Here is a 13,916-nt window from a genome sequence, read left to right on the forward strand (position 1 = left end):
TTAATTTTAAGGAAGCAATGCAATTAAAATAAAACATCATTAAATAGCTGTGGAAAGGCCAAACGAATCACACATACTTCCCCAATTCTTCAACGTAGAATTCCCCTGAAAGTTTTCAGACCCATCGAATCGCCTCGTGTACCCCAAAAAACGAGTTTTTAATTGCTCGAGCTAAAGCGACTTTCTGTTCCAGTATCGCCAGTAATTTAGGCGATTCCGCTCGTCACGTGGATTGCCATCAACGTGGAATTCTGTAACTATACGCATTCCTCGCTATATAAATTCCCAGTTATTACTTTTCCACGTTTATTTTTGCAGAAGGCGGTCGAGTTTCAACGCAGCCACGATGGCATCGTGCGAACTTTTTCCAGAAGAATATATTACAAACATTCTTTGCCCACTGTTGCGCGTTAGCTGAATTATCATTTATCGCCGACGTGCACGGCGGGCTTCTTAAATATCTCGACGAGAGAAAAAGAAACGAAGAATATTTGCATTCGATTGCACAACGGACGCAGAGGATTGCACTTCGCTTATGGTAAACAGAATTCATTTTCGAACCTATGCTCGCGACACACTTTGTGCTTAGGTATTAGAGATTCTAGGACACTTTTTCTCTGAATAACGTGTGCATGGTGAACCTCAATCTTTATTCAAGTGTATTCATCGTTTGTTTGATACTTTCGAGACTTCAACGTGTTAGTTAAGTACGTTACATTGGAGATGCATGATGCATATACGTGTATTATACATATATCGTAGAATATAATGTACACAAACATGAGATGGATATACGAGAGATCGAATGAAGTGATCAGAGAGACTTCTCAGGCCAAAAAATAAATATTTCCCGTTCCATCCAAGTCCCTTCAGACTTCGAGTGTACGGAACTCCACTCGAGGCGGCTCCCAGCCAAAGAGAGAAACTATGGGAGTCGTTTTTTGCATAGTTATGCGCGAGGAATGTGAAATTCAGAATTTGCTCCAAGAGAAACCAATCATTATTTGATTGGATGGCTCGCTACGTAAGCGCCATTTCTACCAGGTGTCGAATAAAAGCTCCAAGTGTTTGGCGATGACGGGCTTAGCGGGATATCCCGACCATAAATCCCATAAATTCCGCGCTCGGCTCGATCGGAATTCGTTTGAGCGTACTCTTTCGCTCGCAACGATCCTCGCGATAAAGATAGGACAGGATCTCCCATGGGGTGATAATTAACGATCGTACGATGTTTAATTAGGACGTAACGTTCTGCGAATTAGACCCTAATCGGCACCCTTGGCTCGCGTTCAATTCTCGAACAGAGCGTCTTCCCACGTGGAGGTCGTGTCACGACTAACGATTGTTCTAGGTTTTATGACTTATTCAAGCATGCTGAGAAAATTACACATGGCGCGGTAGGTCGAGGATGGTCGATGGTTAATTATTTAAATCGAGAATATTCTAGATCTCTCTGTATAAGAGAAATGTTACAATTATTTACTCAATTTCGTTTGTTCGTTCCAGGAGAACCAATGATTTATTTTATATTTAAATTCTTAAAGAACAAGGCAAATTGATCGTTTCACCAGTGGAGATGAGCATTATGACTGTTTCAGGGCACAACGAGCGCACAAACTACTGGCGAAATGATCGCGCGATGGCCATCTCTGTTATGCAGAGAGTTTCACGTAACAAGACGTTGTTTTATATTTAAAATTCTTAAAGAACAAGACAAATTTATCGTTTCACCAGTGGAGATGAGCATTATGACTGTTTCAGGGCACGACGAGTACACAAACTACTGGCGCCACTACACGCGCTGAAATGATCGTGCAATGGCGATCTTTGTTATACAGAGAGTCTCACGTAACAAGACGTTGTCATCGCGCGGAATGGAAAAAGGAAACGCTTCATACTCTCGGAGGCCCCTGTAATTAAATTACAGCAATCTAACAGAAACGCTTTCGAATGGACGAGAGGGAATTAGTATTCAAATTCTGGACGCAGGATGACTGGGGCGTTCGTCGGAGTGCTTTCACTGTGCCAGGGATTAGGCGCCGTGGGAATTCGCATAACGGGAGAAGCATTGTTACGCATTCTATCAGGCGTCTGTTCGGAGAACGAGATCGACGTCGCGAAAGTGTTGTCGATCCGTTTCTTCAAATTTTTATTTTTATATTTATTTTACTATCAGTCGAAAAAGGTTCGTACAACTAACAGAAATATTCTGATATAGAAATTCTTTTGCTAGAAAGCCCATGGCACTGAAAGCATAAGGAAGTGGAGAGAGATACCCTAATCGTAAGTGGTGTTTGTTATCAAAAAAGGCACGAACAGTTCTGACCGAAGAGATTATGCAGAGTAGTGGAGTCATTTGCAGCCTCTGTAAGTGAAGATGCAAAGCGTAAGATATAAAGAGAGAACAAATGGAGAGAGTATCTCTGTTTACGTCTAAGAATTTTAAGACTTGGTGGGAGAAGTCACAGGAATCAAGGAGCACCTGACGCTGACCAGAGATTACTCAGTGACATTTCTCCTCGATTCACATTCTCTCCCACCAGAGTTTCTTAATGTAATTGCGTATGCGTGGTAGAAAAGAGCAAACAAGCACTTCATCTGGTTTTTTTTTTTCTTTTACTATACGCGTTAAAGTCGATTCAGACTATACGACACGGACCGGGAACGACACGTACCGGCACCGACAAAACAAAACATTAAAACACGCGTTTTAATGGAACTATTCACACTATTCCAAACTAACACGTTAAACGCCACTAACACATCAAACGCCACGTCACTCACATATGGGTGACGGAGCTTTTTACTAAAGAACTTCAACAAATAATTTAAAGGACTAACTATTGATGAAAGCAGGTCTGGATAGTATTCGTTAATTTTGATGAGAATTAAAAAATAATTAATACGACAAATATTAGATTCCATAGTTTCTAATTGTCTCGAGACGAGATTTCAGTTCTGTGGAGACTTCCATGCGAATGAGTGTGGCAGTCGTCGTGTTAAAACGCGTATTTTAATGTTTTGTCGTGTCGGTGCCGGTACGTGTCGTTGCCGGAACGTGACGGTCCGTGTCGTATAGTCTGAATCGACCTTTACACTTTTTCGTACTCTCTTGCCTGCTCTATCCAAACGACCCTTTCTGCCATACGATTTCGCGTGCAATTCCATCCGCCCACCGTTTTCGCGTGTGCAATTGACTCGTCACGTGGAATTGGCGCTTATGGCGTGCACTTTTATGGAGCACCAAGCACGCTTTAACGAGGTAAACCGAAATAGGCGGCCAGGAGAACCGAGCACGCTCGTTTACCGGCACAATTTCGTCCGAAATGTATATGATTTCACGGCGACGGCGGATTTGGGTCGTGGGGGCTATATCACGATCGGTTAATGGTATTGCGTAACCGTTCGAGATACGTGACTTGATAAAAATGGTTGTATCATCGATGGTGGGAATGCTGTCCGGGTTTCCACGGAGCGGAGAGGCTCATTGTATATCTCCGTTATGTTCTTTTTTTTCTCTTTACCCTCAGAGGCTGTATCGACGCTATGGGAGGCTAGACTGATACGTAGACGCATTGCATGGGCATTTTTAGTGTTTCTGAGAGGGATTGAATTATATTTAGAGAAAGACTTAATAGTACTTTGAAGGAATTATATTATAATAGCAGGTTATTTAGGAGTAGTCTACCAGCTTAAAAAGAACTTTTTATTAGTCCGAATTAATTTAGCCTGGCATTAACTCCTGCATACTGTTATTATCTTATCTCACACTGCTTCCATCTCCTCTATTACGAAGAACAAATACTAAGCTACCTGTTGATTCCAGGAAATAAAGTGGAAAATCGAGCGATTCGAATGAAACGTTCTCCCAAACGTTGTTTTGCGGTAATTAATTTACATTTAATCGCCAGCCGAACGATTCCACGTAGCACGTTTCTACGTACCGGGTGAGCGGATTTGAATCGGTGACCATCGATGGGGCAATTCATTCTTCGACACGCCGGAGTCGTAACTGCGGATTTAAAATGTCGTAACTGCGACCTAATAGCAGTCACGGCGAAAAGGGAAGGGAAAAGGAAGGAAGGTGAGTGGGCTTCGTTTACACGCCTCGAGATCGAACTCACCAATGCATTTCAAGACTGCGAGCCAGGAATTCCACGGCGAGCGTTCGGATTCCAGATTTCTATCGGTTTTCATTCAAACCGAGCCTATGTCTGACGAAAGCTCAGAGGTATTCTGCCTCGGGATCGGTGATATTCGTTTACTCGTGGAAAAAGGTACACAGGACAGGGTACATCAAAATTGTGATTAACACTTATAGTGAAACTAACGTTTGAACTTTCTACTTTTTTTTTTTTAGGTGTAATGAGGAAAAGGCTAACGCTGGAAGAAGAATGCAACGATGAATGGTAAATAGGAAAAGTTAGTTAAAATAAAAGGCAAGTTCGTTTTAATAAAAATAAGAAGATTTAACTGGTTAAGATTAGACTAAGGAACTTTGTCATTCTGCTCTGAAGGGAGCAGACACATACAGGGAGTACTATAATTACTCGTACTCTCTATGTCTATTGGAGAAATTTGTCTAACATAAGATAAATAACAGGTTTGATGTTTCCAAAGAAATATATACATATGTACTTAAAATCTATGTACATGTACATTCATGTACGTATTTATAGCGAAAGATTCTTAACTTCTATATACAGGGTGTCCCAAAAGTCGGGGAGGAGCCGGAAATGGGGGGTAGCTGAGACGATTCTGAACAACAATTTCCTTTGCAAAAATGTCGAATGAGGCTTCGTTAAGGAGATATTAAGCGAAAACCCCGACCAATCAGAGCGCGCGTAGACCGTTGGAGCGGCCGCGGTAGCGAAGGCTACGCGCTGGCGGCCGCGCTTGTACGCGAACAAGTGACTCGACGTGCATCGAAGGACATTGACGCTGCCGCCTAGCGCGTAGCCTTCGCTACCGCGGCCGCTCCAACGGCCTACGCGCGCTCTGATTGGTCGGGGTTTTCTCTTAATATCTCCTTAACGAAGCCTCATCCGACATTTTTGCAAAGGAAATTGTTGTTCGGAATCGTCTCAGCTACCCCCCATTTCCGGCTCCTCCCCGACTTTTGGGACACCCTGTATATTAAAGAAATTTGTCTAATTTGGGTTTGATGTATCCAAATAAATGTTATCATTCAACTCATGTTACACGAATTTCTTCACATAGAAGATATGAATACTTCAAAAATTGACTGTGTACGCATTTGCATAGATCTCTGGCAAGATTTGCTCAAATCCTCGATGGGTCGCCACGACGCAAGATAATTCTGGTACACGGTTGAATAGGAGAAATAGGATTGTTTTCTATAAACACGCGGTCCAAAAGTGGAAAGTGAAACGTTATCCGCGATTTATATACCGTTAACGATCGAAGATAGGAGAGCCCTTTTCGTGGCGACGAGGGAAATGGAAATTCTTATCGCGAGACGTCGCCCCGCGGTGACTAAATTATGCAAATTTCCGGGAGTGTCTAGCCGATCGTGGGTAAAAAGAAGCGTACGGGTCTGTATCGGAAGGTCCGTTGGACTTCGAGTATGCTCGATTCTCGTTTCACGCGGTAGATAGGACGCTGGCTAAAGGCGTGTTACTTATGGCAAAATCGGCGAGTATCGTTGCTTTCAACCAGCCATAAAACGCATAAAATGTGCGAAATATATAAAATATATAAAACGTAACTGTATCGAATAATCTGAAATGTATCTAGGAAATGCGAATTTACGAACAAATACTTCCTCGATTAACGAAATTTCACATTTCCTTGAAACTCTCATAAATGGACGCGTAAAGTTCGAAAGAAGCTATTATCATTAGTATTCGAGTAAAAAAAAATAATGTAGAAACGGCTTTTTCAGGACTCCAGAGTGGATGGCATGCTCGAATGAAAACAGTGAAAAAAGTCTAAGAAGTACAGGAAGAAGGCGCGTTGGACGCGCAATTGACCTGTTCGGGAAGATGAAAATAGGTTGGAAAAAGCGTAAACGCGTAGAAGGTTTACGACTACGCGACTAGAGCGAGCATAATTGCTCATGGATGCGGACACGCCCTCGGAGAAAAATTCATCTGGGGAATGCGCTGAAGCAACCACGTCCTTGACCGTAAGCGACGGAAACGGCATTCGATCCTCCGACACCTTCGCCGTCGCCTAAGATGGACATCTAAACCGGAGAATTTCCTTTCGAACGCAGAAAGCATCGAACGACGATTACGTAAAGTAGGAAGGCCAGAACCAGTCCTTCAAGGAGGAGGGGAGGAAGAATTCGGACTCGTTGTTGACTTTAGACGATACAAAATGTATGAACTAGTCGTGTATACTTCGATAATCATTTTCGTGCAAGGACAAACGAATTTTCGTTATTCAGTGGTCATATCTTGTCCTTATATATATATATATATATATTTTTTAAATTAACGTCACGGTTTAGGATTTATTCATATGTAATTATATTTAGTGGTAAAGTCTAGTGTCTTTAGGAAAGTTGAGAATTTTGTTTGTTAACTACAGCCCGAGGTATATTTAAATAATTAGCAATGCGATTACTCTTAATTAACACGTTGAACGCCACGTCATCCATATATGGGTGACAGAGCTCTTCACTGAGGAACTTCAACAATTAATTTTAAGGGCTGAGTGTTAATGAAAACGCATCTAGATAGAATTCGTAAATTTGTACAGGGATATAAAAATTGGTAATACGACAAATGATAGATTCTATAATTCCCAATAGTCTCGAGACAAAATTTTAGTCTTGTACACATTTCCATGTGAATCAGTGTGGCAATCGACGTGTTAAAGAGCTGCCCTCAGGGGCTGCAGCTAGATTTAATTCTAGCTGCAGTGCGGGTTTAGCAACCCCGAGGTACCCGAGCTATGGCGGGCCGAGAGGGCCCAACAGAGTGGAGATTATCAGAAGTATACATAAAGCAAGAATTAAACGAATGCAAATCCTGAATCAATGTAAGACTGGTACATTAGGTGTCACAGTCAAGTTCTATGACTTCCTTATAAGTACACCTCGCTCACTCGCTTAATTGAAGAGTTACATTCAAAATTACGAGTGGATATGATACGATCTTTATATTTAATTTAAATTAAACAATGTCTGTTCTATATTGTACTTTGCTTACTCTAATTCAGCCGTTATTATTTTAGCCACTATCGCCAAGTGTGGTTTCACGTGTTTATCTTACGACTATGGAACTCGAGATAACTCGAGCTGTGTAATAGTCGAGGAACGTCTGGAGAACGGCATTTCAATTAGATTGCTTGATTTTCCAGCAGTTTTCTGGAATGAACGGGTACACGCAGGTTGTGGGAACGTTTGTATGTGCGACAGAGTTGAATATAAAATACGAAATACGATAAAAATTAGGCGTGAGAAACATTAACGTTTATCTACCATTGCGTTTACTCTGACACGTTTCAATTTGAACCCAAGTTCGATATATGTACTAGTATTTTCGCGTCCGTTCGATCGTTAGCGCGCCATAGATCGCGGAGATGAGATCGAGAGTACCGTTTCCAGGTTTCCCATAAGCAGCGCACACTCGAGAGTAGCGAAATGCAATTACACCCACGTATTACACGCAAATCGCCACGGAATATTATATGCCTGAGTTGGAACACGCGCGTCCAACGTTGGAAACGAGATTTGCCGCAACGACGATACGGTAAAGGGACGGAAAGCATTCTCGAGCGAATTTCTCAAGTCCGTAGCGAATTGCACTGGCGACGATCGCGACTTAGGCGAATTTTACAAGCTTACATCACGATGGAATTTCTTATCTTCTTAAAGTTATACGTATGTCAATTGGTATATTAGCTGCAGAAATTAATTGTGCGCCTACTATACATACATTCTACTATAGCTTCGAGTGAAAGGAGAAGCAAATAATTTGATCAATTAGATCAGATTCTATAAACCAATGTATTTTAGAAAAATTCTTCGCTCTGAATGTCTACTGTAATTTATAATTAGCATCTCGGACTCTTCCGTGAATTCATGGACCACGTGTTGCGTCATGTTTAATAAACGGCAACCGCGCATGGGCGAGAAAGGGTAGGAATTTATGCCTTCGTTAAGGTAACGTTCCCGCGCAAGGTGGTTGGAAGCAACCTCGTAAAACTCGCGTCTTCCCGATTTATCATGGCACGAGCAACAAATACCTGCTCGCATTCCCTTCCTTCGCCAGCGAGTGGAGTAACCCGTGCAACCAGAAGGTTGTTAACCCTTTCGAGAGTAACTAAAATCCTGGGACTTCAAGCCGCGATTTAAATGCGCTGAGAACCCTAACCCGAGAACGATAAGCATTCAACTCGTAATCGCGACAGGTGGAAATAGCCACTCATAATTAAATTTGTCAGTCATGTAACACGACGACGATTGACAAACACGAATCCGATGTAAACTGAAATTCTAATTTTCTTTACAAAACGCAATTAATCGCGAAGATGTTTCAACGATCCAGGAAAGAACATACTCCAACGATTAATGTATCAATCGGTTACGCACAGCGTTAATAATTTTCTCTCGAAGGCCGCGCCCCTACTTCTTCTCTATCATTGTAACACGCTATAATAAATTAGTTCCATCGATACGCGCGCCTGGCATAAATTAATGCTCGACAGGTTTCTCCCACACCGCGGATCTACTTCTGTAAATACACCCCAGATAACGTAGATACAGTAAACGTGGAAATGAGTTATAGAAGTTCTGGAAAGCCTCGCGCCAAGAATAAAAATGACCGTAAGAAGAGGTGTGCCGTTCTCGCGTGCAGGTCTGCTGGCTAGCCAGGTAATGAGGAAGGATCTTGGGTCTGCTACCCAACAATTCATTGCAAAAATCGCCGGGGAAATACGACCGGTGCAAGTATTTATAAATCAAGCGAGTGCAATTGCTGTCTACCGATTCCTCGTTATTTGTCGGTCGTCCGAGGAACTCTTTTCAGACTTTACTTTCATCAGCGACGTATACATTGCGCGGTGTAATTGGAGGATCGATTGTTGGTGCATCGAGAGTTCAGAAGAAGCTGAAGTAGTTGATCGAGTTGATCAATTTTCAGTCATAGAGATTGGAGAGAAATGTTTTACGAGAAGCTTTTATAGCGGAGAAGTTAGATTCACAATTTTGACTGTTTCGTGTCATCCTCTTCAGGTAGACGACCGCTGCAACCCTCCGCAAAGCTCACTGAAAAACCAGTGGGGTCGGTTTGTGCCGCACCAGTCGAGACCTAACAGGTGAATTGAACAAGTCCGAGACTCGCTTTTCCAGGAAATATCCGACACGTGGGAGGAGGGGGCACGGCAGGTAAACGCCTGTTGAAAGTAAACATATCACGGACGGATACTCGGGCGAGAGCATTGAAAAAGTGGAAAGAAAGTTGCCAATGTGCCCGCATACCGACTGAACCGCCGATTGCGAACGAGTTTCGCAGTGAATGGACCCCGAGCGAATGAACTTTCCGTTTGCATCCACCTATACGCGGATTAGTAAACAAATTAACCCTTTGATGCCAAAACTGGAAAACCGCATCCGAAAGCATACGACTCTGTACTTTGCAAGCTTTTCTATCGCGTCACTTCGCTTTAACTAAAGACGAGATTTCAAGATAATCATCGTTTCTTATCAGTTGGGTGCAGAAATTAATTTTGTGAAAGACAAACCATTTACTCATGAAGAAAGTCATAGAACAGTATGCTACTTTTGAAATTGTAAGAAAAGTAATAGAACGATTCTTTATATGGCAAATTCTAAAGTAGGAGAAAGTCTTCAGTGAATACCTTAATATACTCTTCCAAAAGAGACTAGGGAGCTTCTTTTAAAGTCGATAAGAAATAAATATCGAAAAGAATTCCAGCGATTACCTACTTAATTGCCTTTCCCATGGGAATCCCCTTTGTAATAAAACTTTGTCACGTGTTGCGAGTGGCTTGTAAACATTGGTCCCAAAAAGTTAGGTCTGCTAAGCAAAACCTCTCGTGTATCTCAGATTAGGGATTAAAAGCAAAAGCGGAAAAGGCATTCGGATTTTACACAGGTACTACGGTTTTATGTTCGCACCTAATCTCGGGATTCACTGTGTCGTAAAAAGTGTAATTTTAGTCGAGGGTCTGATAATTAACGCCAGGTATATTTAAAGCATACCAAGTTGGAAAATATTTGCGATCAAAAAGAGAAAAGAAAACAGACAGAACAAAATAGAATAGTTTTTGCGACTATTTTAAGGGGTGGAAACAGTTTTAAAAAAATTGATGAAATCTGCGATTAAATGAAGTAAGTATACAGGAAATATCCAGGACCTTTGACCTTCCTAGATATTTTTAGAAGGTATTCCGCGGGAGTTAATTAACGCTACTCGTAAAAGGATCTGGACTGCATCGTTATACTTGCGTGGCATTGTAAAAAAATTGAACCCCACCGGTCACATTTTTCCCCTCTCTGAATATCGAAGGTCGTTCAACGCAATATCGACGTGCACGGAGTTCTGTAAATATTTGCAATTTATGCCGCGGCGATCGTAATGGGAAACATGTAGGCATTTCGTAGGCGTGAATTACAGGTGGTTGTAACGTAGTTACGATGCTTCTTCGGCATCTTCGACTTCGGATGCCTCGAGTGTTTCGTTAGTCGATTAAAATAATTATGACTGTACTGTGGATTTTACGTATTCATGACGCATGGTAATATGGAAAACTCACAGAAAATATACGCGATGTATGTTCGATATATTCTACGATTAATATAATAATGTCATTTCGTTTTGCACGTATTTGTTATATTAGCTTGTATCGTAAATCCATCGAATCAGCAGTCTAATTGTCGATCCTTTCAATAAGAAACTAGATCTAAGTCACTGTAGATCTAAGCGAATTTTCTTCGAAACGATCGTACCACAATATTTAAAATAATACAATTATTTCATTCGCTGCGCCTCTGAATCTGCCACAAATGTCATCGGGCAATAAAATCAGTGTTTAAAAATCGCTAATTGGATCAAGAAAGTAATCGAGAATTAAATCTACGTGTCTGCGTTATTTATAGTTAGAAGAATGGAACCGTAGGAACTTGCGAAACAGCCCACGTAATTTTATCCCAACATCGACTATCTCAGAGATAAGGATTTTTACGTGATACAAGCAATTTAACGTTGTCGCGACTTTGTCCGGGATAATTGTATATTAAACCTCATCGGTGTTATCGATTCACGATAAACAATGCGTTTGCTGGAATCGAGAGAACGTCTATCGTAAATGTCATGGGCGGGAAACCTCCTTATAAAACAGTCGAGAAATATCCACCGATCTTTCTCGTTTCCATGATCGGGAGAGTTACTATTATTTTCTGCGTAAGTTTCTTCGGCGCGATCTTACACGTAGCTACGCGTAAATGCCACGAAGTTGGTTAACTCCACAGATGTATTGATATATTTGCTTTAACTCTTAGTATAACTTCTCGGTAAATAGAGACCTACATTAGCGAAGTGTCTAATAAGAAAAATGCGTCGATAGGTTGAAAAACGAAGGTTAGGAAGAGAAGAATAGTAACAGGTATTCCAAAACAATGAATCATCGCGATTCATCCGAACGTGACAGTGATAACGTGATAAAAACGCTCGCTACGATTTACGATTGCTACGGTGGCTATGCGTGATACATACAGCACGATGGAAATCACTGTACTTCGTGCATTGGGATGCTATTAGTCTCGCCGACGTTCGCGCAGTTTTCGTCGCGATCCCGAACGCATAGTTGAGCACATTTTTATATCTGGATAACAAACAATAAGAATATCGAACAACGTTCTATATTCACCGACTTGTGTTTGTAAATCACGAAAGTTATCCGTTACTCGGGCGAAGGAGAAGGACGAATGAAAATATTTATTAGTTACGCATATCAGAAAAAAATCACACGAGTATTTGGAATATTATAGGGATATTCGTGTATTTGGTTCTTTTATGGCATTAACACGTTGATCGCCACGTCACCCATACATGGGTGATTCAGTACTTTTCACTGAAAAACGAAAATTATTAATTCTGAAAGTTACGTGTCATAGGAAATGCATTTAAATGAGATACTTGAATTTTGATGAAGTTACAAAATTAAATAACAAAATAAATGTTTTATTACGCTAGCTTCCAATAGTCTGTAAACAAAATTAAATCGCGTTAGAAATTTTCAAGAGTATTAGTCTGGCAGTGAACGTGTTAATCGAACAGGAATCGTATTCTTCGTAAAAATATGTTAAAATATTATATAAATTTCAAATGCATACACGTCGATACGTAATAGATTACTTTCTCGCGTATTTGAACGATTTCATTAATCGAACAAAAATTTACCCAAAATTATTCAAGCAGCCCAATCCTATTCGGAGCCTATTTGTAAAAGAATTTCTCAAAGTGCAACGACCAGCAGTAAAGACGAGCTCCCATCGTGCACAATTGTTTACCGTACGACTGTACCGCACTGCGTCGCGACGAAATGCCACCGGAAATATAATTGCAACTGATTCTTTTCCACGGTTCGTCGCCGAGTGTACCGACGGCCGACGGCGCGTCTTTCCATTTCTGCTGGGAACGTAATCCGTTCGAAAGGCAAGCACACGCGTGAATTACAGAAAATCCACATCGCATAGATGCAAGATTTTTCTTATCGAAGCCCGTTACCAGCCACGAAAGAAGGGTATGCACACATAAGAGATAGGCAGGCTCGCGTGTCGATTATCATCGGCGACGTACAGAGCAACAGGTGTGATCGCTTCTGGATACCGCCGTGGTCGGGAGAAATTCACGTTATCGCGGTGCAATGACTTCGGTCAAGCAATCATTTCCATAAATACCTTGACAGCAGGGTTTTCACCGTGTCCGTTGGAACGTTGTTTCGCGGCTTGACACCAGTACGGGATAAGCGGGCATCGAGGTATCACAAGCTCGCCGCAAACGTGAACGCGAACAGAAACTGTTTTTTCACACGCGCGAACGTTTCCTTGCTTACTTACCTATATACAAATGTTCACAATGTGCACACACCCAAAGGGAGAAAGAGAGAGAAGGAAAGGGAGGGGAAGTTTTCGGCAGAGAGCTCTACGTGCCGATCATGCTCAACTGGAAATACTTGAACAACTACCTGATCGCTCGTTGCCCCGTTCGTTTCTTGCCTGTTTTACCCAGGTGCGTCGCTGATACGGGCTCTCCCATTGGTTGGCATTTACCTGCGGAACATGGACGTTCAGATCTAACGGAATCGGGTCCTTTCGACACAGTGAGGCAGGGCCGTACCTACGTATTGGAGATATATTCCGATCGAAGATTAATTGGCTGGGAATTATGAACAATTAAAATTTATCGATGTTGAGATCTTACGAATCGCGTGAAAGAATATAGTACAATATGTACGGAAACGATGGTGCTACCAAAATAATAGTAGGAATAGAACGAACAATGGTGATAAGAACTTTACGATAATTCACGAGAAGAAATTAATAATAACGATTTGAATTGAACATTTTTTACTAAAATATCGCTTCTTAATTTTGTTTATGTATATCATACACGTATTCTGAGGATTATGGTGTAGTCACGAATATTCTTTAGAGCAGACAATACTGTTTGAATTTATTCTATATGTTCTACCAAAGAACATATTAAAAATTGTAATATCGATGATTATACTGGTCAAGAATCTTATTATGGTACGCTTCATAACTAATTATAATCGAGGAAAATATGATTACGTTATTTAAGAACGAATAAGTGAAAATTAATGGAAATAGGCGACGTACGGGGTGTAGTAGTTTGATGGTTCAGGTGATGCCACGAAAATCCCGAAGAAATCCGATGACTTGTATCTTGAACCAATCA

The 13,916-nt window shown here is 41.3% G+C and overlaps 1 protein-coding gene and 1 long non-coding RNA gene across 6 annotated transcripts in view; one reads left to right on the forward strand and one right to left on the reverse strand.

Annotated features, from left to right (window-relative positions):
• The window catches only part of LOC128887932 (epidermal growth factor receptor kinase substrate 8-like), a 23,272-nt gene extending 9,887 nt beyond the window's left edge, over positions 1-13,385 (reverse strand). For 2 of the 5 annotated variants that reach the window (XM_054144442.1, XM_054144438.1), the window contains exon 1: positions 13,055-13,382. The gene's annotated coding sequence lies outside the window, so the exon portion shown is untranslated. The other 3 variants (XM_054144443.1, XM_054144439.1, XM_054144440.1) reach the window with 3 other exon arrangements.
• LOC128887957 (uncharacterized) lies at positions 2,805-7,516 on the forward strand. The gene is made up of 3 exons (XR_008460118.1): positions 2,805-4,277; positions 4,361-4,409; positions 5,906-7,516. It is a non-coding gene; the product is annotated as an uncharacterized LOC128887957 (long non-coding RNA).
• Positions 13,386-13,916: the final 531 nt, after the last annotated feature.

The sequence above is a fragment of the Hylaeus anthracinus genome, unplaced genomic scaffold, assembly GCF_026225885.1.
Source record: "Hylaeus anthracinus isolate JK02 unplaced genomic scaffold, UHH_iyHylAnth1.0_haploid 11989, whole genome shotgun sequence".
Classification (NCBI taxonomy): domain Eukaryota; kingdom Metazoa; phylum Arthropoda; class Insecta; order Hymenoptera; family Colletidae; genus Hylaeus; species Hylaeus anthracinus.